The sequence below is a fragment of the Hordeum vulgare genome, chromosome 5H (assembly GCF_904849725.1).
Source record: "Hordeum vulgare subsp. vulgare chromosome 5H, MorexV3_pseudomolecules_assembly, whole genome shotgun sequence".
Taxonomy (NCBI): Eukaryota; Viridiplantae; Streptophyta; class Magnoliopsida; order Poales; family Poaceae; genus Hordeum; species Hordeum vulgare.
In genome coordinates, this window is record NC_058522.1 from 504,781,618 (window position 1) to 504,808,905 (window position 27,288).

A 27,288-nucleotide genomic window follows, 5' to 3' on the forward strand; every position below is an offset into this window, starting at 1 on the left:
ATGTGATGTTAATCCTTTATGCACCTTATCTTGCTTAGAACGACGGTAGCATTACGAGGTGATTTCTCACTAAAATTTCAAGACAAAATTGTGTTCTCCCTGACTATGCACCGTTGCGACAGTTCATCGTTTCGAGACACCACGTGATGATCGGGTCTAATAGACTCAACGTTCACATACAACGGGTGCAAAACAGTTACACACGCGGAACACTCGGGTTAAACTTGACGAGCCTAGCATGTGCAGACATGGCCTCGGAACACAAGAGACCGAAAGGTCGAGCATGAATCGTATAGTTGATATGATTAGCATAGAGATGCTTACCACTGAAACTATTCTCGACTCACGTGATGATCGGACTTGAGATAGTGGATTTGGATCATGTACCACTCAAATGACTAGAGAGATGTACTTTTTGAGTGGGAGTTCTTAAGTAGTATGATTAATTGAACTAATTGTCATGAACATAGTCTAATGGTCTTTGCAAATTACGATGTAGCTTGCGCTATAGCTCTGCTGTTTTATATGTTCCTAGAGAAAATTTAGTTGATAGTTGATAGTAGCAAACTTTGCGGACTGAGACTCTAAAACTGAGGATTGTCCTCGTTGCTGCGCAGAAGGCTTATGTCCTTAATGCACCACTCGGTGTACTACACCTCGAGCGTCGTCTGTGGATGTTGTGAACATCCGACATACACGTTTCTGATGACTACGCGATGGTCCAGTGCAAAATACTTAATGGCTTAGAAGCAAGGCACCGAAGACGTTTTGAAACATCACGGAACATAAGAGATGTTCTAAAGAGATGAAATTGTGATTTCATGCTTGTGCCCTTGTTAGGAGGTATGAGACTTCCGACAAGATTCTTTGTCTACAAAGTGAAGGAGAAAAGCTCAAAATCGTTGAGCATGTTCTCAGATTGTCTGAGTACAACAATCACTTGAATCAAGTGGGAGTTAATCTTCCAGATGAGCTAGCGATGGTTCTCCAAAAGTCACTGCCACTAAGCTGCTAGAGCTTCGTGATGAACTATAACATATCAAGGATAGATACAATGATCCTTGAGCGATTCGCGATGTTTGACACTGCGAAAGTAGAAATCAAGAAGGAGCATCAATAGTTGATGGTTCGTAAAACCACTAAGTTTCAAGAAAGGCAAGGGCTAGAAGGGATACTTCGTGAAACGGCAAAACAGTTGCTGCACTAATGAAGAGACCCATGATTAAACCCAAACCCGAGACTAAGTGCTTCTGTTATGAGGGGAACGGTCACTGAGGCGGAGCTACCCTAGATGCTTGGTAGATAAGAAGGCTCGCAAAAGTCGAAAAAAGTATATTTGATATACATGATGTTGATGTGTACTTTACTAGTACTCCTAGTAGCGCGAGGGTATTGGATACCGGTTCAGTTGCTAAGTGATTAGTAACACGAAATGAAAGCTACGGAATAAACGGAGACTAGCTAAAGGCGAGGTGGCGATACGTGTTGGAAGTGTTTTCAAGGTTGATGTGATCAAACATCGCACGCTCCCTCTATCATCGGGATTGGTGGTAAAACCTAAATAATTGTTATTTGGTGTTTGCGTTGAGCATGAACATGATTGGATCGTGTTTATTGCAATACGATTATTCATTTAAAGAGATTAATAGTTGTTCTATTTGCTTGAAAAATTACCCTCGATGGTTTATTGAATCTCGATCGTAGTGTTACACATGTTCATAATATTGGTGCCAAAAGATGAAAAGTAATAATGATAGTACCACTTAGTTGTGGCACTGCTACTTGAGTCATGTTGGTATAAAATGCATGAAGAAGCTCCATGCTGATGGATCTTTGTACTCACTCATTTTTGAAACGTTTGAGACATGCAAACCATACCTGTTGGTATAAATGCATGAAGAAACTCCGTAGAGATGGATCGTTTGGACTCACTTGATTTTGATTCACTTGAGACATGCAAAACATGCCAGATGAAACAAGAAAGTAACTTGTTGGGAGTAATGCATTTTTGATGTGTGCAGTCCAATGAGTGACAAGGCACGCAGTGGATATCGTTATATTCTTACTTCACTCACGATTTGAGTAGATACAAGAGTATTTACTTGATGAATCACAAGTATGAAATATTGAGAAGTTCAAAGCAATTTCAGAGTGAAGGTTGTCGTGACAAGAGGATAAACTGTCTACGATATGATCATAGAGATGAATATCTGAGTTACGAGGTTTTTGGTACGCATTTAAGACAAAGTGAAAATTGTTTCGCAGTTCATGTCACCTCGAACACCATAGTGTGATGATGTGTCTAAACGTCATAGCCACACCCTATTTGATATGGTGCATACTATGATGTCTCTTATCTAATTACCACTATTGTTTATGGGTTATGCATTAGAGACAACCGCATTCACTTTAAATAGGGCACTGCATATTTCCGTTGAGATGACACAGTACAGACTATGGTTTAGAGAAACCTAAGCTGTCGTTTCTTGAAAGTTTGGGGCTGCGATGCTTATGTGAAAAGGTTTCACTCTGATAAGATCGAACCCAAAGCGGATAAATGCATCTTCATAGGATATCCAAAACAGTTGGATACATCTCCTATCTCAGATCCGGAAGCAAAGTGTTTGTTTCTAGAAACGGATCCTTTCTCGAGGAAAGGTTTCTCTCAAAAGAATTGAGTGGGAGGGTGGTAGAACTTGATGAGGTTATTGAACCATCACTTCAAACAGTGTGTAGCAGGGCGCAGGAAGTTGTTCTTGTGGCGCCTACACCAATTGAAGTGGAAGCTGATGATAGTGATCATTGAGCATCAGATCAAGTTACTACAGACCTCGTAGGTCGACAAGGTCGCGTAATACTGCAGAGTGGTACGGTGACCCTATCTTGGAGGTCATGTTGTTGAACAACAATGAACCTACGAGTTATGGAGAAGCAATGGTGGGCCCGGATTCCGACAAATGGCTGGAGGCCATGAAATCCGAGAGAGAATCCATGTATAAAACAAAGTGTAGACTTTGGAAGAAGTGCTTGATGGTAGTGAGACTATTAAGTAAAGATGGATCTTTAAAAGGAAGGCAGACGATGATGGTGATAAGTCACTATTAAGAAAAGCTCGACTTGTCGCAAAGATGTTTCCGATAAGATCAAATAGTTGACTACGATGAGACTTTCTCACTCGTAGCGATGCTAAAAGTCTATTGGAATTATGTTAGTAGTTGCTGCATTATTTATGAAATATTGCACATAGGAAGACAAAACATTGTTTCCTCGACGGTTTCCTTGAGGAAAGATTGTATGTGATACAACCAGAAGGTTTTGTCGATCCTAAGGATACTAGCAAGTATGCAAGCTCTAGCGATCCTTCAATGGACTGGTGTAAGCATCTCGGAGTTGGAATATACACTTTGATGAGATGATCAAAGATTTTGGGTTTGTACAAGGATTATGAGAAACTTGTATTTCCAAAGAAGAGAGTGGGAACACTATAGAATTTCTGATAAGTATATGTGGTTGACATATTGTGGATCAGAAGTAATGTAGAATTTCTGTAAAGCATACAAGGTTGTTTGAAAGGAGTTTTTTAAAGGAATACCTGGACTGCGCTACTTGAACGTTGAGCATCAAGATCTATGGACATAGATCGAAAACGCTTAATAGAAGTTTCAACAAGATGCATGCCTTGATAAGTTTTTGAAGGAGTTCAAAATAGATCAGCAAAGAAGGAGTTCTTGGTTGCGTTGTAAGGTGTGAATTTGAGTAAGACTCAAAACCCGACCCACGCAGAATAAAGAGAATAGATGAAGGTCGTATTCTATGCCTTGGCCGTAGAATCTGAAGTATGTCATGCTGAGTACCGCACCTGATGTGTGCCTTGCCTCAAAGTCTGTTGAGAGGTACAAAGAGTGATCCATGATTGAATCACTAGCAGCGGTCAAAATTTATCCTTAGTAACTGATTGACTAAGGAGTTTTTCTCGATTATGGAGGTGGTTAAAGAGTTCGTCGTAAAGGGTTACGTCGATGCAAGCTTTGACACTAATCCGAATAACTAGTAGTGAAACGGATTCGTATAGTAGAGTAGATATTTGGAGTATTTCCGAATAGCACATAGTAGCAGCATCTATAAGATGACATAAAGATTTGTAAAGAACACACGGGTCTGAAAGTTTCAGAACCGTTGACTAAAACCTCTCTCACAAGCAAGACGTGATCAGACCCCAGAACTATATGGGTGTTGGATTCGTTGAAATCACATGGTGATGTGAACTAGATTATTGACTCTAGTGCAAGTGGGAGACTGTTGAAAATATGCCCTAGAGGCAATAATAAATTAGTTATTATTATATTTCTTTGTTCATGATAATCGTTTATTATCCATGCTATAATTGTATTGATTGGAAACACAATACTTGTGTGGATACATAGACAAAACACTGTCCCTAGTAAGCCTCTAGTTGACTAGCTCGTTGATCAAAGATGATCAAGGTTTCCTGACCATAGGCAAGTGTTGTCACTTGATAACAGGATCACATCATTAAGAGAATCATGTGATGGACTAGACCGAAACTAATGAACGTAGCATGTTGATCGTGTCATTTTGTTGCTACTAGTTTTCTGCGTGTCAAGTATTTGTTCTTATGACCATGAGATCATATAACTCACTGGCACCGGAGGAATACCTTGTGTGTATCAAATGTCACAACGTAACTGGGTGACTATAAAGATACTCTACAGGTATCTCCGAAGGTGTCCATTGAGTTGGTATGGATCAAGACTGGGATTTGTCACTTCGTGTGACGGAGAGGTATCTCGGGTCCCACTCGGTAATACAACATCACACACAAGCCTTGCAAGCAATGTGACTTAGTGTAAGTCACATGATCATGTATTATGGAACGAGTAAAGAGACTTGCCGGTAAACGAGATTGAAATAGGTATGCGGATACTGACGATCGAATCTCGGGCAAGTAACATATAGAAGGACAAAGGGAATGACATACGGGATTATATGAATCCTTGGCACTGAGGTTCAAATGATAAGATCTTCATAGAATATGTAGGATCCAATATGGGCATCCAGGTCCCGCTATTGGATATTTACCGAGGAGTCCCTCGGGTCATGTCTACATAGTTCTCGAACCCGCAGGGTCTGCACACTTAAGGTTCGGCGTTGTTTTATGCGTATTTGAGTTATATGGTTGGTTACCGAATGTTGTTCAGAGTCCCGGATGAGATCACGGACGTCATGAGGGTTTCTGGAATGGTCCGGAGGCGAATATTGATATATAGGATGACCTCATTTGATTACCGGAAAGTTTTCGGCATTACCGGGAATGTACCGGGAGTGATGAATGGGTTCCGGATGTTCACCAGGGGGGGGGCAGCCCACCCCGGGGAAGCCCATAGGCCTTAGGGGTGCCGCACCAACCCTTAGTGGGCTGGTGGGCAAGCCCAAGAAGGCCCCTGCGTAGGAGATAAGAAAAATCAAAGAGAAAAAAAGGGGGGAAGTGGGAAGGAAGGGAAGGACTCCACCTTCCAATCCTAGTCGGACTAGGATTGGAGGAGAATTCCTCCTCCCCCCTTCGGCCGAACCCCTTGGGGCTCCTTGAGCCTCAAGGCAAGGCCCCGCCCCTCCCTCCTATATATATTGAGGTATTAGGGCTGATTTGAGACAACTTTGCCACGGCAGCCCGACCACTTACCTCCACGGTTTTTTCTCTAGATCGCGTTTCTGCGGAGCTCGGGCGGAGCCGTGCTGAGATAAGATCACCACCAACCTCCGGAGTGCCATCATGCTGCCGGAGAACTCATCTACCTCTCTGTCTCTCTTGCTGGATCAAGAAGGCCGAGATCATCGTCGAACTGTACATGTGCTGAACGCGGAGGTGCCGTCCGTTCGGCACTAGTTCGGAGCGGATCGTCGGACGGATCGCAGGACGGTTCGTGGGACGGTTCGCGGGGCGGATCGAGGGATGTGAGGACGTTCCACTACATCAACCGCGTTTCTTAACGCTTCCTGCTGTGCGATCTACAAGGGTACGTAGATCGGAAATCCCGTCTCGTAGATGAACATCACCATGATAGGTCTTCGTGCGCGTAGGAATTTTTTTGTTTCCCATGCGACGTTCCCTAACAGGTCTATCTCTGGATATTTCCATGCCAAGTATTTTCTTTGCTGCACCCAAATCCTTCATCTCAAATTCATTATTGAGTTGCTTCTTTAGTTCATCAATCTCTAACATGCTCTTTGCAGCAATTAACATATCATCAACATAAATGAGCAAATAAATAGGTGAACCATTGACAGTTTTCAAATAAACACAACTATCATAATTAGAATGATTGGAACCTTGAGAGAGCATAAAGGTGTCAAATCTCTTGTACTACTGTCGAGGGGATTGCTTCAACCCATAAAGATATTTCTTTAACTTACACACAAGCTTTTCTTTTCCAGGAATAAAAAAACCTTCAGGTTCTTCCATATAAATATCATCTTCTAGTTCTCCATGTAAGAATGCAGTTTTAACATCCAATTGTTCAAGCTCAAAATCATTCATGGCAACAATACTAAGTAAAGTGCGAATAGAGCTATGCTTCACAACAGGAGAAAAGACTTCGTTATAGTCAATACCTCAAATTTGGCTATAACCTTCAGCAACTAACCTTGCTTTATATCTTGTCTCATTATAGGGAGAAACACATTCCTTTATTTTGAAAACCCACTTGCAACGAATAGGTTTCTTCTCTCTAGGTAATCTTACTAAATCCCAAGTGCCATTCTTTTCAAGTGATTCCATCACATCATGCATAGCAGTCATCCACTTATTACTATCACCAGAAATAATAGCGTCGGGATATGAAGAAGGCTCAGCATTACCTTCAATTTCTTCTGCAACAGATAAAGCAAAAGAAATAATATTGCACTCCTCAATTAACCTTTCAGGTGCATTAATACCCCGCCTAACTGTGTCACGTGCAAGATTCCAACCGGGTGGAACAATAGGCTGATTTGGAGTGACATGTTCATCATCAAAGACGGGACCATCATGTGCATCAACATTTTCCTTATCGAAAGTATCACCTGAATCAATAACATGCTCCACCTGAACAGTAGACTGTTGTTCACTCTCAAGAGGAACATTAGTAGATGGAACATCATGTAACATAGCAGATTCATTAAAGATAACGTTTCTGCTAATAACAATCTTTTGTGTTATGGGATTCCACAATTTAAAACCTTTAACACCAAATTTATAACCAAGAAAGATGCACTTAAGAGCCCTAGGCTCCAATTTTCCATTATCAACATGAGCATAAGCAGTGCAACCAAAAACTCTCAACTGTGAATAATCAGCAGGTGAACGAGACCATACCTCAATTGGAGTTTTCTTATTAAGAGGAATAGATGGTGAACGGTTGATGAGATAACAAGCAGTGGAAGCGTCCTCAGCCCAAAAACGCCTATGCAAACCTACATTGGACAACATGCAATGGGCCTTGAAAATAATGGTCATGTTCATACGCTCAGCAACACCGTTTTGTTGAGGAGTATAAGGAACGATGTGGTGTCTGACAATGCCTTCAGACTTGCAATAATTCCCAAATTGCTTAGAACAGAATTCCATACCATTATCAGTGCGAAGTATTTTTACCTTCTTTTCAGTTTGTCTCTCAATCATAATCTTCCACTCCTTAAAAGCCGAGAAAGCTTGCCATTTATGCTTCAAAAAATAAGGCCAAACCTTTCTCAAATAATCATCACTAATAGTCAACATGTAACTAGCACCACCTAGTGACTTTTTGCGAGATGGTCCCCAAAAATCAGAATGCACATAATCAAGAATATCTTCAGTTGTATGAGTCGAAGTGTTGAACTCCACCCTTTTGTGCTTGCCAAAGATACAATGCTCACAAAATTTTAATTTACCAGATTGATATCCTTTAAGAAGACCTCTCTTATTTAACTCTGCCAAACCAAGTTCTCTCATATGTCCAAGACGCATATGCCAAAGGTTAGAAGCATCACAATCAGAATTTTTTGAAATAACCGGAGTAGCGTTACCTGAAACGGTAGAACCTCGAAGGTAATAAAGACCATTGGTCAAAATTAAGTCACCTTTCATCACAATAAGAGAATATTTGGTGACCTTCAAAACGCTATCTCCACCTGAATACTTGTACCCCTTTGTATCAAGGGCACTCACAGAGATACGATTTCTCTTCATCTTTGGAATATACCGAACATCTGTCAAAGTTCTGATTGTGCCATCAAACATCTTGATTTGAATGGAACCTATGCCTTCAATCTTGCATGGTGAATTATCAAAACCCAAAACGGAACCAACAGTAGTAGAATGAAAAGTACACGCAGTGTCAAGTACCCACTCATCATTGGTCTCCGCACATCCAGCAATAACAACAAGAGCATCATCGGAACTATCATCACGAGCAACATTAGCAGAATTTTCACCTTGTTTGTTACCTTTCGGTTTATACGCACCATTCCTCTTTTCCTTGTTCTGCAACTTGAAACATTCTGAGATGTCATGCCCGTCTCTCTTGCAATATCTACAAGACTGCTTCTTGTCTCTGGATTGCGACCGACCCCTCTGGTCGTTCTTACTTTTGCCACAGTTTCCATTATGTGAGTTCTTCTTCTTTGTCCTGCCACGAACAGATAATCCCTCGGCTTGGGATGAACTCGAACCATCACGAGGCACCATCAATTTCATATTCTCCTTAGAGTTCAAAGCTTCATAAACTTCATTAAGCGTGAGAGTGTCACGACTATATAATATGGTGTCTCGAAAATTGGTATAAGAACTTGGCAGCGAACAAAGTAACATTAAAGCAATATCTTCTTCATCATATGTAACCTCCATTGCAGCTAGATTGGATATGATCTTTTTAAAAATCTGAAATATGATTCAAAACATTACCTCCCTTGGGTAACCTGTGCATGAATTTTTTTTTGCTTCAAATGCATCTTGCTGGTGAGATCTTTTGTCATGCAAATCCCTTCCAGCTTTCACCATAGAGCGGCGACAGTTTTCTCGCTCAAAACTTCCTGCAAAATATTATTATGCAAATGGATTTGAATTTGTGACAAAGCCTTACGGTCCCTTCTTTTCTCCTCAGCAGTCCAATCCTCAATTCGATTCTTCCCAAAACTATCCAGTGCATCATCATAGTCGGCCTGCGCCAACAACGCACGCATTTTGACTTGACGTAGGGTAAACCTTGTGTCACGGTCCAGCAGCGGAAGATCGTACTTCATGGATGCCATGAGTAGATAAATTTGTGTACACAAAGTAGTATAAGACGATAAAAAAATTCTTGATAGAATTAATATGCGGATGAAACGAAATAGGATAAATAGCACGTGGTAGCTCTCGGGTAGAACTAGTAGCTCTGATACCACTTGTTAGATAAAACGAGATCAACGAGACACGAGAGACACGAATTTTACATGGAAACCCTTGCGGGAGAAAACCACGGACGCACGAAGGCTCAATCAATATGGGGAGGAGTATTACAAGCACGAGACGACTGACCGTCTTTAGGCGCGACTACGTGGAGTATATATGAGAGGCAATACACGAGAGTCCTTGGAGGACAAGTAAACGAGTTGTACTCGTACCCGTCGGTATCAACGCAAAGGCCCACACCGTTTGTACCACGTCTAGTCCAATACGGTAGAATTTGGATCACAATTTTACACGGCCGGCGCGCCTAGCTTGGATCTTCGCCTCGATCTGCATCCATAGCTCCGCGTTGAGCATGGCGTAGGTCGTGGTCTTATGCTGGACCATATATATCGACGTCAGAAAGCATGGGAGAGCTAGGGAGAGGAGGCGGACGGGCTCGAGTGATGGCGCGTAAAGGAAGGAGGTGGGTGTGCTAGGGTTGGAGGACGCCGAACGACTTAAATAGCCAAATTTGGCCTCGAGCGGCGAGCGAGAGCGACGCCACATGACGCTAACACCACGGCGACGGACGAGGCGTCCGTCAGACCGTCGGGTTTTTGGGCCAGTCCACATGGGACCCCATCGTTTGCAGGTCGACGCGGCGGACGTGTCCAGGGGGTTGTGATAAGCCCGGACGTTTGACGCCCGTTTGAGGCGCCAAGTTGGGTCGATTTTTTTTGACCAGATAGTGACCATGCAGTCTGTCCAAGCGTGCGAGACAGGTATAAGTGATGCGGTTGTAGATGCTCCAAGAAATATATATAATATGGTGAACATTCAATTGAATTGTCACTACTTGTTTTATCTTGCAAACTAATAATTCTAATATGCATGTGAGTTGTACTTCTTTGGTACGATGATGGAAAGAATTACTTGACCTCCTTACTACAGCTCGAAGACCATCTCCGCTTGCACTATGCTTCAACTTTGTATGACTTTTGTTCAATAATTTGTTTTTCTAATTATATATATGCTGTTAATCGTTATCTTTTATCAATACTAGACTTTCGGTTGTGAGAGAATAAATTAAACTAGTTCTTAGAGATTTAGATGATAATCATTCTGATTAGAACAATATTTCTAGTGTTTTTTATGTCATGTTGTGCCTTATCTACTTGGAATAATAGTCGTAGGTTTTATAATGTTTATCACCTCATTTAGTTCAAAACTAGCTCAAGATCGTTATAAGTTGAACACAAGTCATGTTCTACAAATCGAAGCTGAGCTTCACTTACTTTGAGCTTGCACGAATTTAATATGAGTTGAGCTGAGCCAAGTCCAACTCGCTCAAACTCGACTCGTTTGCAAGCCTAATGGGCATCAGCTCGATGCGACGATGTTGGATCGGTTGCCTACCAATATAAGCACAACACCCCCACCGGAATTCCTTGTATGGTTGTCAATCGACAATCTATCAATGTGGTCATTTGACGAGGTTTGGTTATCTTTTTTTTTTGCAAATGCTTGACTGGTCAAATTTGTCCAAGTTGTGTCTCACAAAATGGAAAGAAAATCTGGCAACTCGACAATGGGAGATTTCGTTTTATGAACACGTAACGTTAGTGAGTTCAGATGCGACTGGGTGAGAAGGCCGAGATCTTGGTTGTAATTTCCACTTACGTTGAGGGCAGTTTTTGACGTCCTCTTTATATAACATAAACCAGATTTAATTGGAAAAAATGATATGCTCCAAAGAAGAGTAAAAAGAGTAGCCAAGTGGCAGGAAAAGGGGTGCGGCCAGCAATTTTAGGCCGTTGCATGGCTTAGCACGCAAGCCAGTGGTGATCGCTGAGACGTTGATGGCCACGTTCAGTCGCGCTGTCAAACTCAAGATCGAGTTCTCGTCATCTCGTGCAGCAAATATAGAAGGAGGACAAATTCACTATTTTGACCATTTTTCTTAACTTAAGCACGACCGATCCTATGTGTATTTTTTTAATCGGACTTTTCTCTACCGCCATTGCCATTGGCGGTAGGGTAGCAGCCACGTACGTTTATCGCAAAAATAGATCCTATTGCCATAGTCTATGGTGATAAAGACCAACATGCAATTATAATAAGATAACATTTACATACATGTCCCTATCATCGTAGAATATGATGGTAAGGTTACACATCCGACCGCCACAAATCAGGGCGGTAGGATCTTTTTGCATATAATGGACATGACGGTGTAGATAAGTCCTACCGTCAAAGACCTTGACGGTGGAATGTGTTACCTTACTGTCAAAAAACAATGCCGATAGAAAAAAGGTCAAATCCAAAATAATTTTACACATAAGGTCAAATCATGTTAAACTAATGAAAAAATAATAAAAACAGTAAATTTGACCGGAGAAGGATGCACGACGTGGATGTTGACTCGGCATGATGCTAATTGTCACTCACAAACAATAATCTACACGGTCGGCTCCACCACCTGGCTGCACGCTCGTGTGTTGCATAATTAGCACCAGCTGAAGACAAAATGGCTTTCGCTGTCGCTCGCGTTGTAGTAGTACAACTACACCGTAGTATGCATTACCGGGCCAGACTACCAGTGTCGGCAGGGCATCGATCGATGGATAGGACGTAGCCGGACGAGCGCGTGCCGCTCTCCGAAAGCGACGTCGGTCCCGGAGTTTTTTCTTGTTTTTTTTTTCGAAACCGTACGCCCGTAGTTTTCCCGAGGAAATTGCCAGATCGCCAGGGCTGCTTTGATTCAAAGGAACCGCATAGGATTTTTGAAGGATTTAGACTCTTAGGATTTTTTTTGCTTTGATTTTTATTTTGCGAATAATTTTTTCCTTTGATACTCGTTTGATCGCAGGATTGAAATCATTAGTTTTTTTCATAGGATTCATTTATACTGTATTTTAAAAAAGTACTTGCAGTCAAACCTTTTTTAAGAATTTTTTTCCAGGCTATTAAATATTCTTTCAAATCTTGTAGGATATTACTTCTTCTGTCCCAAAATAATTGTATGAACTTTATATTTGCTATAGTATAAATTTATACTAAGTTTAAAATATTTATTTTAGAAGAATGAAGTATATGACATACCATCCTGTTTCTGCATTTTTCCTATTATCTTCGTTTTGATATAATCCTGCGAATCAAAGATGCCATAAAGTGTTGGTGCTTTGAAGAATGGGAAGGGTGAAAGGGTTGAGCATGTCACATATCCTCATCCCATGTGCTGCGAGATCATCATATTTTTCTTACTTTCTTGAAGATGGTGCGCTGGCACGTGCCGCGAGATGGAATAGAAGCATGGAAGCGTCCCTCGTCTCGGGCAGCTGGAAATGAGCAGTTGAGTTGCAGTTATAAAACAAAATAGAGGCAAGTCGTTTTACACGGATAAAAGTCACGGCCGGTTTCTTTAAAAAGTCCTAGGACTTTTTTTAGTCCCAACGAAAAAGTCTCTAGTCCCTATCCGTTTCTTTCCAAGGAATAAACATGGACTAGAGGTCATTAAATGACATGTAAAAAGACCATGTTACCCTAGTACTAATGTATTAGAAGTTATTAAATGACATGTTAAAAGTAGGGGCACTGTTGAAAAAAGTGTCAAAAAAGTTTCAAAAAGTCCCTTCCATAGGGACTTCTTTCTTTAGTCCCAAATACTTTTTTTAGTCCCTAAAAGTTTCTCTTGTCTCTTTTATATGAGATTAAAAAGAATTTTTTTTAGTTTCTACATCAAAAAATCCGTGTAAAGAAACACCACCTCAGTTTATTAGAGAAGACGTCGGGGGCGGCGTACGGAGCCCAGGCAGGGCATGCAGGTGCCGACGCAGGCACGTGCAAACCACGGAAAACACGAGAACGCGCACGCCGTGCCGTGCCGTGCCGTGCCGACGTCCTGGTGTCGCGGAGCGTGAGCGGCCGGCGAGGCATCGCGTGCGCTCGCGGCAGGCACCGCACCGTGGTGGCGCACGCGTGCGGCAACCCGGCAGGCAGGCAGAAGGCGACTCTCCACTCCACGTCCCCGGCCGGCGGCCGCCCGCGCGCACGAACCGGATGGATGCCTCGCCGGAGTGCATCTCCATCCGCCTTGTCGGCGCTGCACGCGACCTTCCAACGGAAAACAAATCATTCTGCCCGGTCTCCGCTCGTGAGCCGAGCAAACACGGAAAGAAACGGCCGGCGATCGCCCCGGCGCACAGCCGGATGGATGCCTCGCGGAGCACGAAAGCGTTGAGCACGGTACCGCCCCCACCACCAGTCGACAACCGACGGCTTCCGCTGCTGCTTGGCAGTGGCGCCGGGGCACGAGCCAATGGTTCCCTCTTTCGTGTACTATAGTTGGCACGATGCCATTCCTTCCTGCAGGATTCTGGCTTTCTAAAAAAGAAATGGACTGTCTTCCTGTTTTCTCTTCCCAAATGATAATGTTCACATGTGTAATGTGTTTGCACTTTGTCCACGTGAGTCGATCCACGTTAGATTTTGCTTTGTAGGAATCCTAAAAGAATCGGTTGCAATTTCAGTGTCACGTATGCATCATCGTGTGTTTGAATGTTGAAGAGTTCGTCCACACGACATGCAGCGTGCGGTTGCTAGCTGCGCCGTGTGGACGAACCAGTTTCTGCCCACACATTCAATACCTAGTCCATGCGCGTGTGCACGAACTGCTCTTTGTTCACACGACGCTCGTACGTTGCTAGTTGACAACTGTAGTTGTGCGTACGTGGCAACTAGGTAAGCACACATGTCAACTATGATTCGTTGCTAGACGATAACTGCAGTTACACGTATGTGGCAACCAGGTAACACACATGGTAGCTATGATTAACCATACATAACAAGTATGGTTGGACCACGTGCGACAACTAGGTAAACACACATCGCAACTATTTCGAAATAACTAAAGTGTCACCCAGCGGGTAATTATAGTTAACCAAAACAAAGAAAGTTGACATGCTTTTACAACTATATTTATTCATCCGGATAACTAAAGTTGTCATTCCCGGGGATAAATGAAGTGTCATCTCGCGGGTAACTAACGTAGCTGCGTCAAAACTTGTGGTCGGATTTGCTTCGTGCCACACGTACAAAATGAAAATGAGTAGCATTGTTAAACGTGTGACAGACGAAGTAGGTGCGCCCACATGTATGTGCAATTCTAATGTTCGACCACACATAGCCCGTGTGAGCTACCTTCTGCGTATACCACATACGGTATATAAATGGATGTCTAATACAGTAATATGCCACGTGTATGATGAATACCGTGACTTTTTTTTCTTTTGGTTTTACGTTTTGCATCAGCACACGGGAGCTACCGTTGTTGTTGTATATCTCGATCTGCAAGAAACAAACCATACTTTTTAGCTTCGCCGATACTAGGTGCGGGCCGACCTGCCATAATTTTGGTCGATCGCCTAGAAGCCATCTAATCTTGACTCGTGGAGGTTTTGAATACCCGCCAATTCATCTTCTTCCTTCAGTTCGTCAACGCGTTGAGGAAACAATTCATGGTAAATTCAATTTATAGATCATGGTTACATAATGAATCAAGGCAATTTTTAATAATTCACAATGATAAATTGAGCTTATAGATCATAACAATTCTAGTATTTTGATCATGCAATTCTAGTATTCTGAATATGGATTTTTATTGTATGAATCATGGTAAATTTTAATGCATGTATCATTGTAAATTTAAGTAATTCACCATGACAATTTCAGTTTATAGTTCATGTCAAATTTCAGTCACTGACCATGCATCCTTAAAATAATTAATAATATATTTCTTTTTCTTTTATGAACCATGTAAAAATTATTTCATGGATCATAATAACTTTAGTAACTCATCATGGCAGGTTTAGTTTCTTAATTCGATTTTTATAACATATCAAAATTTACTTTAAATGTAGAAGAAAACTAGTCGAAATATCATGTCAACTTCAGTGTGGTCATGATGGTGATTTATGTGCAATAGACATGTCAATTTTTAACCTTAAAAATATCGTCGAAACATGCCACTATGAGATTTAGTTTCGAAGATCTTGTCGCGACAGATTGAATGGTGAAAACGATTTTCAATGGGAATATTTATTTAATATATAAAACATTTTGAAAATTAAAAAGATAAAAGATTCCTGCTGACATCATCAGTTTTGTCACTTGTGCATGCATGCTGTGACATGACCCAATCCGTGATCATAGGACGTGTGGTCGGATGTTGCTCCGACCACACGTGTGGTGGTTATCTGCGTCCAAAAAAATCCCCATCTCATATTCCTCTCCTTGTGACACGAACAATGGCGCGCACGCTCTTCAGCGAGGCAGCAACACCACCTGCTCCCCCCTCGCGACGTCGCTCGTCGCAGTTTCACGCATCACCGCGCCTTCCTTGCAGCACGCAGTATAGCCCCTATCTCTCTTCCCCACATCATTAACTTGTAGCATCGCACAACCATGGCACAATGTCTCCTCACGACGCCGGTTTCCCTCGCACGCATCTCGTCCATCCGCCGGCTGGCTCCGCTGCAATCCCACGCAAGTATTTTGGGTTGCCACTATGATAGTCGCCCATGCATGTGGAAGCACCACCATGAGTGGATGTAGCAAAATGCGATGACAGTTGCAACAAAAACGTCATCGCCACCGTCGCATTTCGCAGCTAGGCCGTGAAGTATGTAGCAAATAACGACTATAGTTGCAAGAAACTTTATCGCTGTCGTCGTGTGTCGCAGCCAATCTGTCCATACTTATAGCAAAAACTCTCCGTAGAAGTTTTCACCATAGCTAGTTGTAGCAAAGCAAAAGTCGTCGTTGTCAGGGTTGCAACAACATTATGAATGATGTAGCAAATGTTGTCATCGGTGGATATCGGTAGTAGCCAAAAGTGATGAGGGCTCTAGCAAAAACTTTGTTGCAACAGTCGTAGGTCGTACCCTTGCGTATTCATTGTAGAAAATTCTGCCAAGGGTTGCATCTCCTATGTCCCCTCGTTTCAACATGTTAGATCAACGATTGCAACGTCCCTCAGTATGCCAGTTGTAACAGCTCTCGCGTCGGTGACGCCCGAGCTCATCATTCATAGCGAGGATGGTTGTGGCCAGCCATTTCCCTTGAGTAGCATCGACAACGATGGTGGCTCAAGGTGCAGGTGGCCTAGGGTAGGCATCGCTGGTGAGTGGAGCTAAAGGTGGGCGAAGAAAGGGCCGACGAGGGTCATGACGGTCTAACGTGAATTGCTCGAGCAAGACGAAGACATGGTAGGGAGGACGAGATGAAGGAGAAGGAGATAAGGACGAATCAATATGCGTGGATGAGAAATACTTCAGGACTGGGTGTTGGATCTAGGGTGATCGTGCGACGCCTGAGGAGCCGACCCAACAGGAAACATTTCCTTTTTTCACTTATATGCTTTTGTTGGTTGATGCCGAAGTTCATCTATTATTGTAAAGTATATATAAGTGTAAAATGACCATGGCAATAAATATCGGAGAGGGAGGCCTATCTTTCGCTGAAGAAAACACAATGGGGGGATCACATGTTCTCTTCTTTCGTTGATTGCTTCGTATGTATTCAACATTTTTGCAAAAAAAACCCTGATGTTTTGGGTATTCAACACGTAGTCCCTTTTTAAAGTGGATATCTAAGAAAACATTTCATTTTCACAAAAAGACCCTGTATTTTTGAGTATTCCACCAATGGTCCCTTTTAAGTTGGTAACCTGAGAAAACGTTCCATTCTTACAAAAAAGTTCATGCAATTTTTCGAATTCAACGCGTGATCCCTTTTAGGTGGCTAATTCGAGATATAGTGCGCTTTGTACATGAGGATTCGTTCTTCAATTAAATATAGTCCCACCTCCGTGATGCAAAATTATTCTCTTCGATTTATATGTATACTAGAGTTGCAGTGAGAATCAACAAGCCACATAAAAAATCAAAACAAGGAGAGGAAGGGAAGGAGATGAAACTGGGAAGGAAACATAGAGGACACCGTTGTGGCGGAGCAGGCTAGGACGGGGTGGCTGGGTCGGTCGCGCCTGGATGAGGCGTGTCACTTTTTGCAAGTATGTCGATGGGGAAATTGATCTAATCCAGCGGACTGTAAATGCCTATAGCCATCTAGCCACCTTGCAAAAGATACACACGCGTCCAATCAGGGTCCCATGCACCGCTGCTTGATCTCTTCTAGTCCATTCGTTTCTTTCCATCGAACAGATGCGACCTCTCTCCTTGATAACACCCGTATCCGAAGGAACCCATAAGTTGTAGTAGATAAGAAAACTACAATCGGACCCCTATTTCATCCCTAAATGTCTGAAACACGTTCCCGGTCCAATAAAAAAATTGATCCAACCGGACCCCTTAGTTTCTCCTTAATCGATCTGACTGGCCGGTTATCTCAAACCGGGAACAAATTTGAGGGCAATATAAAAATGACTGGACACGCGAGTGCACCCTCCTCCATGTCATAGCCATTCGAGACTGTCCCACGTACATCCACTCATTCTTCTCTCTCTATCACGACAATGGCACATGCAGAGGAGATGGTGCCCCGTGACGACGATGACGTTGGTAGAGGTGGTGGCTAGAGTTCGCGCCCGCCGGGGAGGAGCTCATGCGCGTCGGGGACAGAGTCGGAGCCTGTGCGCATCGCGATCGAGCCAGATTTTAAAACCCCCACCGTTCGTAGAATTGACCCGCGGTCCACCTAGAACAAATAATACTTTTTAAAAGATACCCATATCTTTTAAGCTCTAACTTTAATTTTAACATGTTATGTATGAAATTTAATTAAAAAAATGTGAAACATGAATATGATGTCATTTTACCAATTAAATATTTTAAAAATGCTATTTAAGGTGCAACATTAATCAACAGCGCATGATCCAACTTTTTTTGTACCGACACCGAACAAGATTACAAAGAACACCTCATCAAGGCCAAATTGAAGACAAAAGTATAAATCGTTAACCCTTCATGTACGCCTCGATAACATCTTAAAAAGAGACAGATTTCTCATCTTATGTCGAGAGAGACGTCTCAGCAAGACCTATTGAGGTCTTAGTCATGACTATGGTGTTACGTCGTGCAGTATTTTTTTTCCTTCCGGTGTAATGTACGACTCCTTTGTTAGTAATGTACAAAGAAGGAAAGGCATGTACCTTTTGTAGCATGATATGGTGTGAGCGTATTCAATCAAGTGGCTCCCTCCAAAAGAAGAGGAAAAGGATCAGCAAGTGACAGGGAAATGAATGATATGGTGTGAGCGTATTCAATCAAGTGGCTCCATCCAAAAGAAGAGGAAAAGGATCAGCAAGTGACAGGGAAATGAATGATATGGTGTGAGCGTATTCAATCAAGTGGCTCCATCCAAAGAAGAAGAAAAGGATCAGCAAGTGACAGGGAAATGAGTGCACCTGATCCAAGCTGTCAATGTAAAAAAAGAGTGCACCTTATCCCAAGCCGGTCGACTAAAGCGCTGCTGCATGGCGTAGTTAGCAACCAAGACAACGAACGGCCGGCGATGCTCCTAAATTGCCCGTCCAGCCAGCCATGCGTGCGCGGTCAAATTCGGGCAGACGGTCCGTGCGTCCGTTTCGTCATCGAGATCTCCACGGACAACCACCAACAGACCGATCGAGAGCGACCCGCGGATTTTGACACTGTCCGGCCATGCTAAACTAATAATGCATTTATGCATAATGTACTCCATCCGTTCCTAAATACTCCATCCGTTTTTAAATATAAGACCTTTTAGAGATTGTACTATTAACTACATACAGATGTATATAGACATATTTTAGAGTATAGATTCACTCGTTTTGCTCCGTATGTAGTCTTCTAGTAAAATTCCTAAAAGGTCTTATATTTTGGAACGGAGGGAGTATAAGTCTTTTAAGCGATTTCACTAGTGGACTACATATGGAGCAAAATGAGTGAATCTACACTTTAAAGTATGTCTATATACATCCGTATATAGTTCTCTAGTGAAATCTTTAAAAAGACTTATATTATGAAACGGAGGGAGTATTATTCGGAGGCAGACAAGAAGATGGCTCTCGCTGTCGCTGGACGAATGTTGGCAAGGCAGGGCAGGTCAGCGCGGCGATGGATACAAGACCGAGAAGAGTAGTAGTAGTAGTAGGTAGCCGGATGGGCAAGCGTGTGCCGAAGCCTATCGGACCGGACAAAATTGCCTGACCGATCACATAGATAGTTCATCTATTTTGAAAAAAAAATCAATTATAAAAAAACTTCATTGATTTTGAAAAAAAATCACAGGCTTTAAAAGGAAAGTTCATCAATTTTGGAAAAATAAAATCATCAGTTTTGAAAAAAAAGTCCACATTCCTCTTTTAAAATTGTCGAGTTTGAAAAAGAATAGGTAAAATGAAAAAATAAATCATGCATTTAGCGAAAGAAAAAACCCGAAACAAATCACTTCAAAAAGAGAAAAAAAGGGCTTCAAAAGTAGGGGAAGACAAAAGGAAATAACGAATTGGACATGGTGTTTTGGCTCATTGGTATATATATAGGAAGTTATTCATCATTCAGGATGCATAATGAGTTATTTTTCTAAATTTTAGAAAATTCTACATAATAATTTCACGTGTATATCATGACATTCTATCTTCACACACAAAATTTCACAAAGAATTTTTTTATGGCATATATAAAAAAATATAAAATAATGTCTTATGAATAGTTGTAATCAAGAATCGAAAATTATCTTTTTTACACAAGCCACAAAGAAAAATTCACTGAAACTTTGTATAGGAACATATTATGTCCGGATGTACATATGGGATTTTTTTCATTTTTTTATAAATTTTATACTGTGTATCCTTTATTTTAAAATAGTTGCAACTCACTGTCTATTTTTCCTCTGCATGCAACCATGCTACATCATGAAGTCATGAATGTGATCATAAGTTACAGTTTATGCACTAATCTATTCATGCAACCATACCAACTCAATAACTATGCCACATCATTAAGTCATACATGTTAATTTGTTTTACTTTTTTTGGTGCGGGCATAGACAGTTATGTTACACCTTTTTTATATAAAAGGGCATCCAGTTTGACTTCAGTTCAATAGATTTTTTTTGTGTACAACATTTTTCACATGCTTTATTTACTTTATTGGTTTAAAATATATACCAAGAGCATTCTCAAATATGTTTTGCAATGGTTTTAGTTATATAGAATCTATGCATACTTTTTACTAAGATTCTCACGGCAACGCGCGGGGCATCATCTAGTTTAAACAATGCATTTACCCCTACGAACTAAAGTGAATTCCGCATGTGGTGTGATTTTTTTTTTTGAGACAAACATGTGGAGTGATGGCCTAAGAGCTATATTTTTTTAGGGCTAATTTGGACGGAGCCCAGAGCTCCATGGCTGGAAAAAGTTGAGTCTGGCTTCTTCCTGAAAAGTTGAAAAAAAGTGCCTGGCCAGGTTATGAATATGCTATTCGACGCATTCTGCTGCAGGGAGTCGAGCCTTCGCACACCCTCCAGACAATATTTAGGCCGTCTCAATACGCTTAGCCACCGGTTTCGGGAGACTGAACTGGTATTTCTGTTTCTTACCAAATTTTTTTCGTTTTTATGTTTCTGTTTCATTTTTTTTCTTTTTATTTTATGTTTCCTTTTTTAAAAGGTTATTTATCTTTTAAAAAAAAGTTCAAGTTCGAAAATTATTCTTCAAATTCTGAAAATGTACTAATTTGCAAATAGTTCTCGTTTTTCAAAAACATGCATAAGTTCAAAAAATGTTTGGAATTTTCATAAAAGTTTGGTATTTAGAAAAATGTTCATTATTTAAAAAAATGTATGGTATTTTGAAAAATTGTTCGAAATATCAAAAATTTGTTCAATTCTTAAACTAAGTTTGTGTTCGAAAATTGTTCTTAAATTCAGAAAAATGGTCTTGCTTCTTTTAAAATGTTCTAAATATCTAATAAAATGTTGTTTTTCAAATATTGTTCGTAAATCCAAAAAATATTCTGGATTTTTAAAAAAGTTCTTCAAACTCAAAAAATGATTTTTGCATTTTTTTTAAATATCTTGTCAATTTTAAATATTTATCGTTCTTTCAAAAACTTTCAGAACTTCGAATTTTATTCAGGATTTTGAAAAAATGTCCGATTATAATTTTTTTTCGTTATTTTAAGAAAATATTCGGTATTATCAAAAAATGTTCAAAATATCAAAACTGTATTCAATTTTTAAACTAAGTTCATGTTCAAATATTGTTCTGAAATTTTGAGAAATATTCTCACTTTTAAAAAATGTTTAGAATTTAAATTATTTATCATTTTTCAAAATTTCTTCATAAACTCAAAAAATATTCTGAATTTTCAAAAATATTTTCAAATTGAAAAAAAAATGGGCTTCCAATTTGAAAATAATAGTAAAAAAGAAAGAAAACGAAACCAAAAAGTAAAAAAAAGGAAAAAAGTAGAAACAAGAAAAAGGAAAAAGAGAAATTATGAAAAAAAAATGCGACAAAAAAGAAGCTAGACCGTCCAGTCGTGCGAGCCACTCCCTGCAGTAAAATGCGGCAGGTAGGAGTTCCAGCCAGGCTAAGCCTTGTTGGTGCGTTTGGATGATGTCCTGAATGAGACGAACAATAATTTCCGTTTGTTAACCAATAAATAACTATTGACCAGTCACATAAAAAAGTACTATCAAAAGGACCCGTGCGTTGCAACGGGAAAAAAAATACCACACGCTTTTAATTTTTTATAATTATTTTGATTTATTAAAATAATAAGCTAACTAATTAATGTAGTAAGTCCTATCCTATTTTGTTGAAAAATCAACCTGTCCATTGTTAATTCCACTATGATGAGATATTGAACGGGACAAGCAAAACAAAACAAAGAGGCTACGTGAATTGATCAATTAACTGTTATCTTATTTCACTCATGGGGTAGAGAATGTGAGTTCAGATGACAAACTGAAGGTGGTGTTCCATTCTGTGTCTCTACAACAATACAATCTTACATTCAATACATTTATTCATTAGCAAATAAATCTCCACAAAACAAAATTTCTTACCGGTGCTTGACACACGGTTGGAGGCATGGGGAGGGGATCTCACCAGATGATGAGTTCCTGCCGGAGGAGGGGATACGATGAGGGGAGCAAGGGTTAGGCGCCTCTATCTGTCCATAAGGAGTCGTCGTTGCCGTACCATAACCTCGGAGTTCCCCGTGTGAGCCATGGAGGCCCGCCTCCACCTGCAAGTACTTCGCTCCGCCGCCGTTCTGCATCCAGCAGACGCATCATCCCCAGTCACTGTAGGTGTCGCGTTGATTTGATCCAGAAGCTGTGCTCGAGCGCCGAAACGGGACAGCAAGCGGGCAGAGGTACGGCCGCTGAGGTGGGTGAGTTGAGATAGACAACGGTGGTGGTCGAGGTCGGCTGCGGCGGCGAGTGGTGGGGCAGCGGCCTGGTCACAGGCCAGGGTGGACCAGGGTCGACGCGATGCGCTCGAGCGCCGCAACGGGGCAGTGAGCGAGGAGAGGTTCGGCCGCGGAGGCGGGTGGGTTGAGATCGACAGCGGTGGCGGTTGAGGTCAGCCGCGGTGACGAGAAGTGTGGCAGCGGCCTAGGCACAGGCCAGGGTGGCCGAGGGTCGACGGGAGGAGGCGATGCGTACGGGTATAATTTTTGCAGCGAATCGTTTTTCCTTTTGCGTTGCAGATAAATGATGAAGCGCGGGTTGAATAACAAAAATTACAGTTTTTTTTTATAAAAATGTCGCGGTGGGTTTTCCGACGAAAACAATAGCCGCTTTATTATTAGGTATAGATATAGATAACATCATGTGCAAAGTGGATTTTAGCGTCCAAGCATTAGTCAACCGATTTTCAGCGTTTGGACCACGCTAACGATCATACCCTGATGCTCCAACCAGGCTAAAGATCATGGAATCTTCGAGGCCAAGCTTATTCAAGACACCAAGCAAACAAGCTTCACGCAGATCCGAGGGGAGGTTTAGGCGAGGCATTTTTTTGTGAGGCCTCTAACCAAACTAGCCCTGAGAGCATCTCCAACAGGCGCGCTATACAAGCGCCGCGTCGTAAAAAAGGCACTATTAACGCGCGCGCAACGCGGCGGACAGCTCCAGCGGGCGCGCGCGTCATTTCCATTTCAGCGCGCTGGCCGAAACGTAATCCCGCGCCCCTTATTTGCTGCGCCGGCTCCCGCGCGCGCGACTCTTCCGCACTCGCTCCTGTTCTCTCCCGCGGTCGCTCCTTCTCTCTCCCGCGCTCCTGCTCTCTCCCCCGCTCGCTCCTCCCTCATCCGGCCGCCGCCGCCGCCGCTCGCGCCCCCGCGACCGTTCAGCGCTTCCCCGGCCTATCCCCGGGCCACCGTCGCCGCCCGCGCCCGCCGGCGACCACTCAGGCGCTTCCCCGGCCTGTCTCCGCTGCGGGCGCCGCCCGCGCCCCCCGGCGACCGTTCAGGCGCTTCCCCGGCCTCCCCGCGCCGCCGCGCTTCCGCCCCACCCCCTCCAAGTCCGGCCGGCCCTCGCGCGCCTCCGACGTCCGAGGAACAGCGCCCGAGAGCTCGCTGCCGCGCCCCGCCCGCAAGGTGTTCGACAAAATGCCTACAAGGTATGTATTGCTCCAAACTTATGAATTTGGTGCATGTTTTGAATGGTAGTTTTTACAATATAGTATTGAACATTGTAGATGAGTTCGTCGTATAATTCTTCCGAAGAAGAATTTGATATGGAAGAGGAGGAGGATCTTGCAATGATCATAGCTATGCATATCAATAAAAAACCGAAGCACGGTGGTTCGGTTATGGGTCGGGAGAAAATTTGGAGAGATAGGATTGATGCCCATAACAGATTGATGAAGAACTATTTCGTGGAGAATCCCACATACCCGGAGTCATATTTTCGTCGCCGGTTTAGGATGAGCACAGACTTATTCAAGCGCATTGCAGAGAAACTAGCGAGCCATGATCCGTTTTTCCAGCAAAGGAGGAATGCCGCCGGAGAGCTTGGGCATAGCACCTTTCTAAAGGTGACAGCCGCATTGCGTATGTTGGCATACGGTATCCCGGCTGATCTAGTTGATGATCACTTGGCTATGGGTGAGAGCCAAGCCATCATGTGTGTCAAGCGCTTTGCAGTGGGAATTGTGCAAGTGTTTGGCGAGGAGTATTTGAGATCTCCCATTGCTGAAGACGTCGCAAAGCTATTGGCGATGAACAAGGCTCGCGGCTTTCCTGGCATGCTTGGCTCAATAGATTGCATGCATTGGAGTTGGAAGAATTGTCCAAAGGCATGGCATGGGCAATTCCACGGCCAAAAAAAGGGTTCCACTATAATCCTTGAAGCGCTGGCCGATCAGGAGACTTGGATTTGGCATGCATTCTTTGGAATGCCTGGATCTTTGAATGATATCAATGTTGTCAACCGGTCACCACTGATGAATAAGATTGCATATGGTGAGTTGCCACCGGTGCAGTTTGTAGCAAATGGTCGTACGTACAACTATGGCTATTATCTAGCGGATGGCATCTATCCAAAGTGGCAAACCTTCGTGAAGCTGTTGAAAAAGCCAGAAGGTAAGAAAAATCTTGATTTCCACAATGCTCAGGCGGATGCTAGAAAAGACTTGGAGAGAGCATTTGGGATTTTGCAAGCCCAATTTGCTATTGTTAGAGGACCGACTAGATTTTGGGATCAAAAAATGCTTTGGTACATCATGCACGCTTGTGTGATCATGCACAACATGATCATCGAGAATGAGCGTGGCCAAGATTTAGATTACTCACAGTATGAGCTCTTGGGACATCCCGTGCGAGTGCGACGGAGGACTGAAAGGGTAGCCCGTTTTGTTGCCTCCTATCATGCCATTCGGCGTCCCGCAACGCACAATGATCTTCAGAAGGATCTGATTGAAGAGTGGTGGGCATGACATGAACGACAAAGAGCATTATTTGGTTGTGTTTATTGCATTATTTGTATTATATTGTATTTGTATTTGTATTGTATTGTTTATGAACTATTGGTTTTGTTTATTGCATTATTTGTACTATATTGTATTTGTATTTGTATTGTATTGTTCATGAACTATTGGTTGTGTTTATTGCATTATTTGTTGTACTGAAGGATAAACTATTTGTTTGAGTTGTAAAACTATTTATTGTTGATTTATTTTGTTTGTTTGATCGTTTTTGCGCCTATTTTTTGAAATGTATATGTGGTGTATATGTCGTTTGTGCGTGCTGCGCGCGCTGCATTTTTGGGCATTGCTGGAGCGGCGCGCGCTGCATTATAGCGCGGCTGCTGGAGCCAGTGCCTATCCCCGCGCTAAACCAGCCGAAACGCGCGCTGCAAACGCATTTTTGGGCACGGCGTGAAGCGCGCCTGTTAGAGATGCTCTAAGTGGCTGGTGCGCTACTCTGTAGAGGTCGAGGTTATCACGGGAAATATACTTTGTTTTCTCGTTGTATATGTACTTTATGTGAAGATTTTTTAATAATTAAATAAAAAGTCAAAATAGTCGAAAAATATTTTTGGATTAAAGTTTACTTTGGTTTCCACTTGTATCAAAAAAATTCACAAAACAATATGAACATTGACTTCTGAACAAAAAAGACAAAAATTGACCAAAAAAATACCTTTCTGAAAAGATGTCAACATGTATTTTTTTGTGGATTTGTTTTGCAAGTACAATTTATTTTAAAAATATTTTTAGATTTTTTTTAACTTTTTGTTGACTTGCTATATTTTTATTTTGCATATAGGCTGCATATATTCCTAGGAACCAAACATTCCCATCCAGCTTACCAGTTCAAATCCATCGCATGCACATCCTTTTGCGGTATTCTAGCCGGAAAAAAAGAAAATTAGCCGGCCCAAGCGCACAGGGGCATGAGCGTGGGTTATCAAAATGCATTATAGCGGATGCTTAATGCGCCAAATAGGAAATGTCTCAAATAGGAGAGCTCCTAGCTGCCGCTCGGGAACATCGACAAGAGGAGCTTTCGCACAGGTCATGTATCGTTATGGGTTCGCCCATTTGGTGGCGTCATTGCCCTAAAACAATTATAATAGAAAAAAGATGCTCTTTCAAGGAGTCGACCTCATAGCCAAATATAGACAACAAGTCTTCTTTATCTGTTGAGCTAAATGTTCTGAGAGACAAAAAGGGTGCGTGAATATTTTGAAACTAAGCACGGTGGCAGAAAATATATCAATTAAATTTAACCATCGAACATCCTTTTTTTACTACACATTGAACATTTTTCTGATACACGCTGAATATTTTGAAAATACCCATTGAGCATTTTTGTGCTATACGTTGGTGTTTTTTTGAAGTACATAATGAGCTTCTTTTAAAACAAGATGAGCATTTTCTTAGTATATGGTGAACATTTTTATAAATGTACGATGATCATTTTTGTAATACATGACGAATTTTTTTGTAATGCATGGTGAACTTTCTCATAATGTACGGTGAAATATTTTCTTAATATACGATGAGCATTTATGTAATAGGATTTAAACTTGTTGTATAATACACGGAAAAGAGCAGAAGAAATAAAAAATATAAAAGAAAATAAGCGAAAAGGAAAAAAAACTGAAGGAAAAAGGAACCAGAATAAAATCAGAACAAGAGACCTGAATACCGGAAAACACATTCAAAAAGGAAATCAAAAGACTGCAGAAGGAAAGGAAAACAAAAACCGCAGGGAACAGCAAACGAAGCTGCAGCAACAAAAAAAAACACCAACCCGATACATGGCCCGGCCAACCCGAGGATCGCCCCAGCGAAAGCACAACCTCAATGAGATAATTAATTAAGGAGGATTTTTTGCAAAGGTCGATCCCACATCATT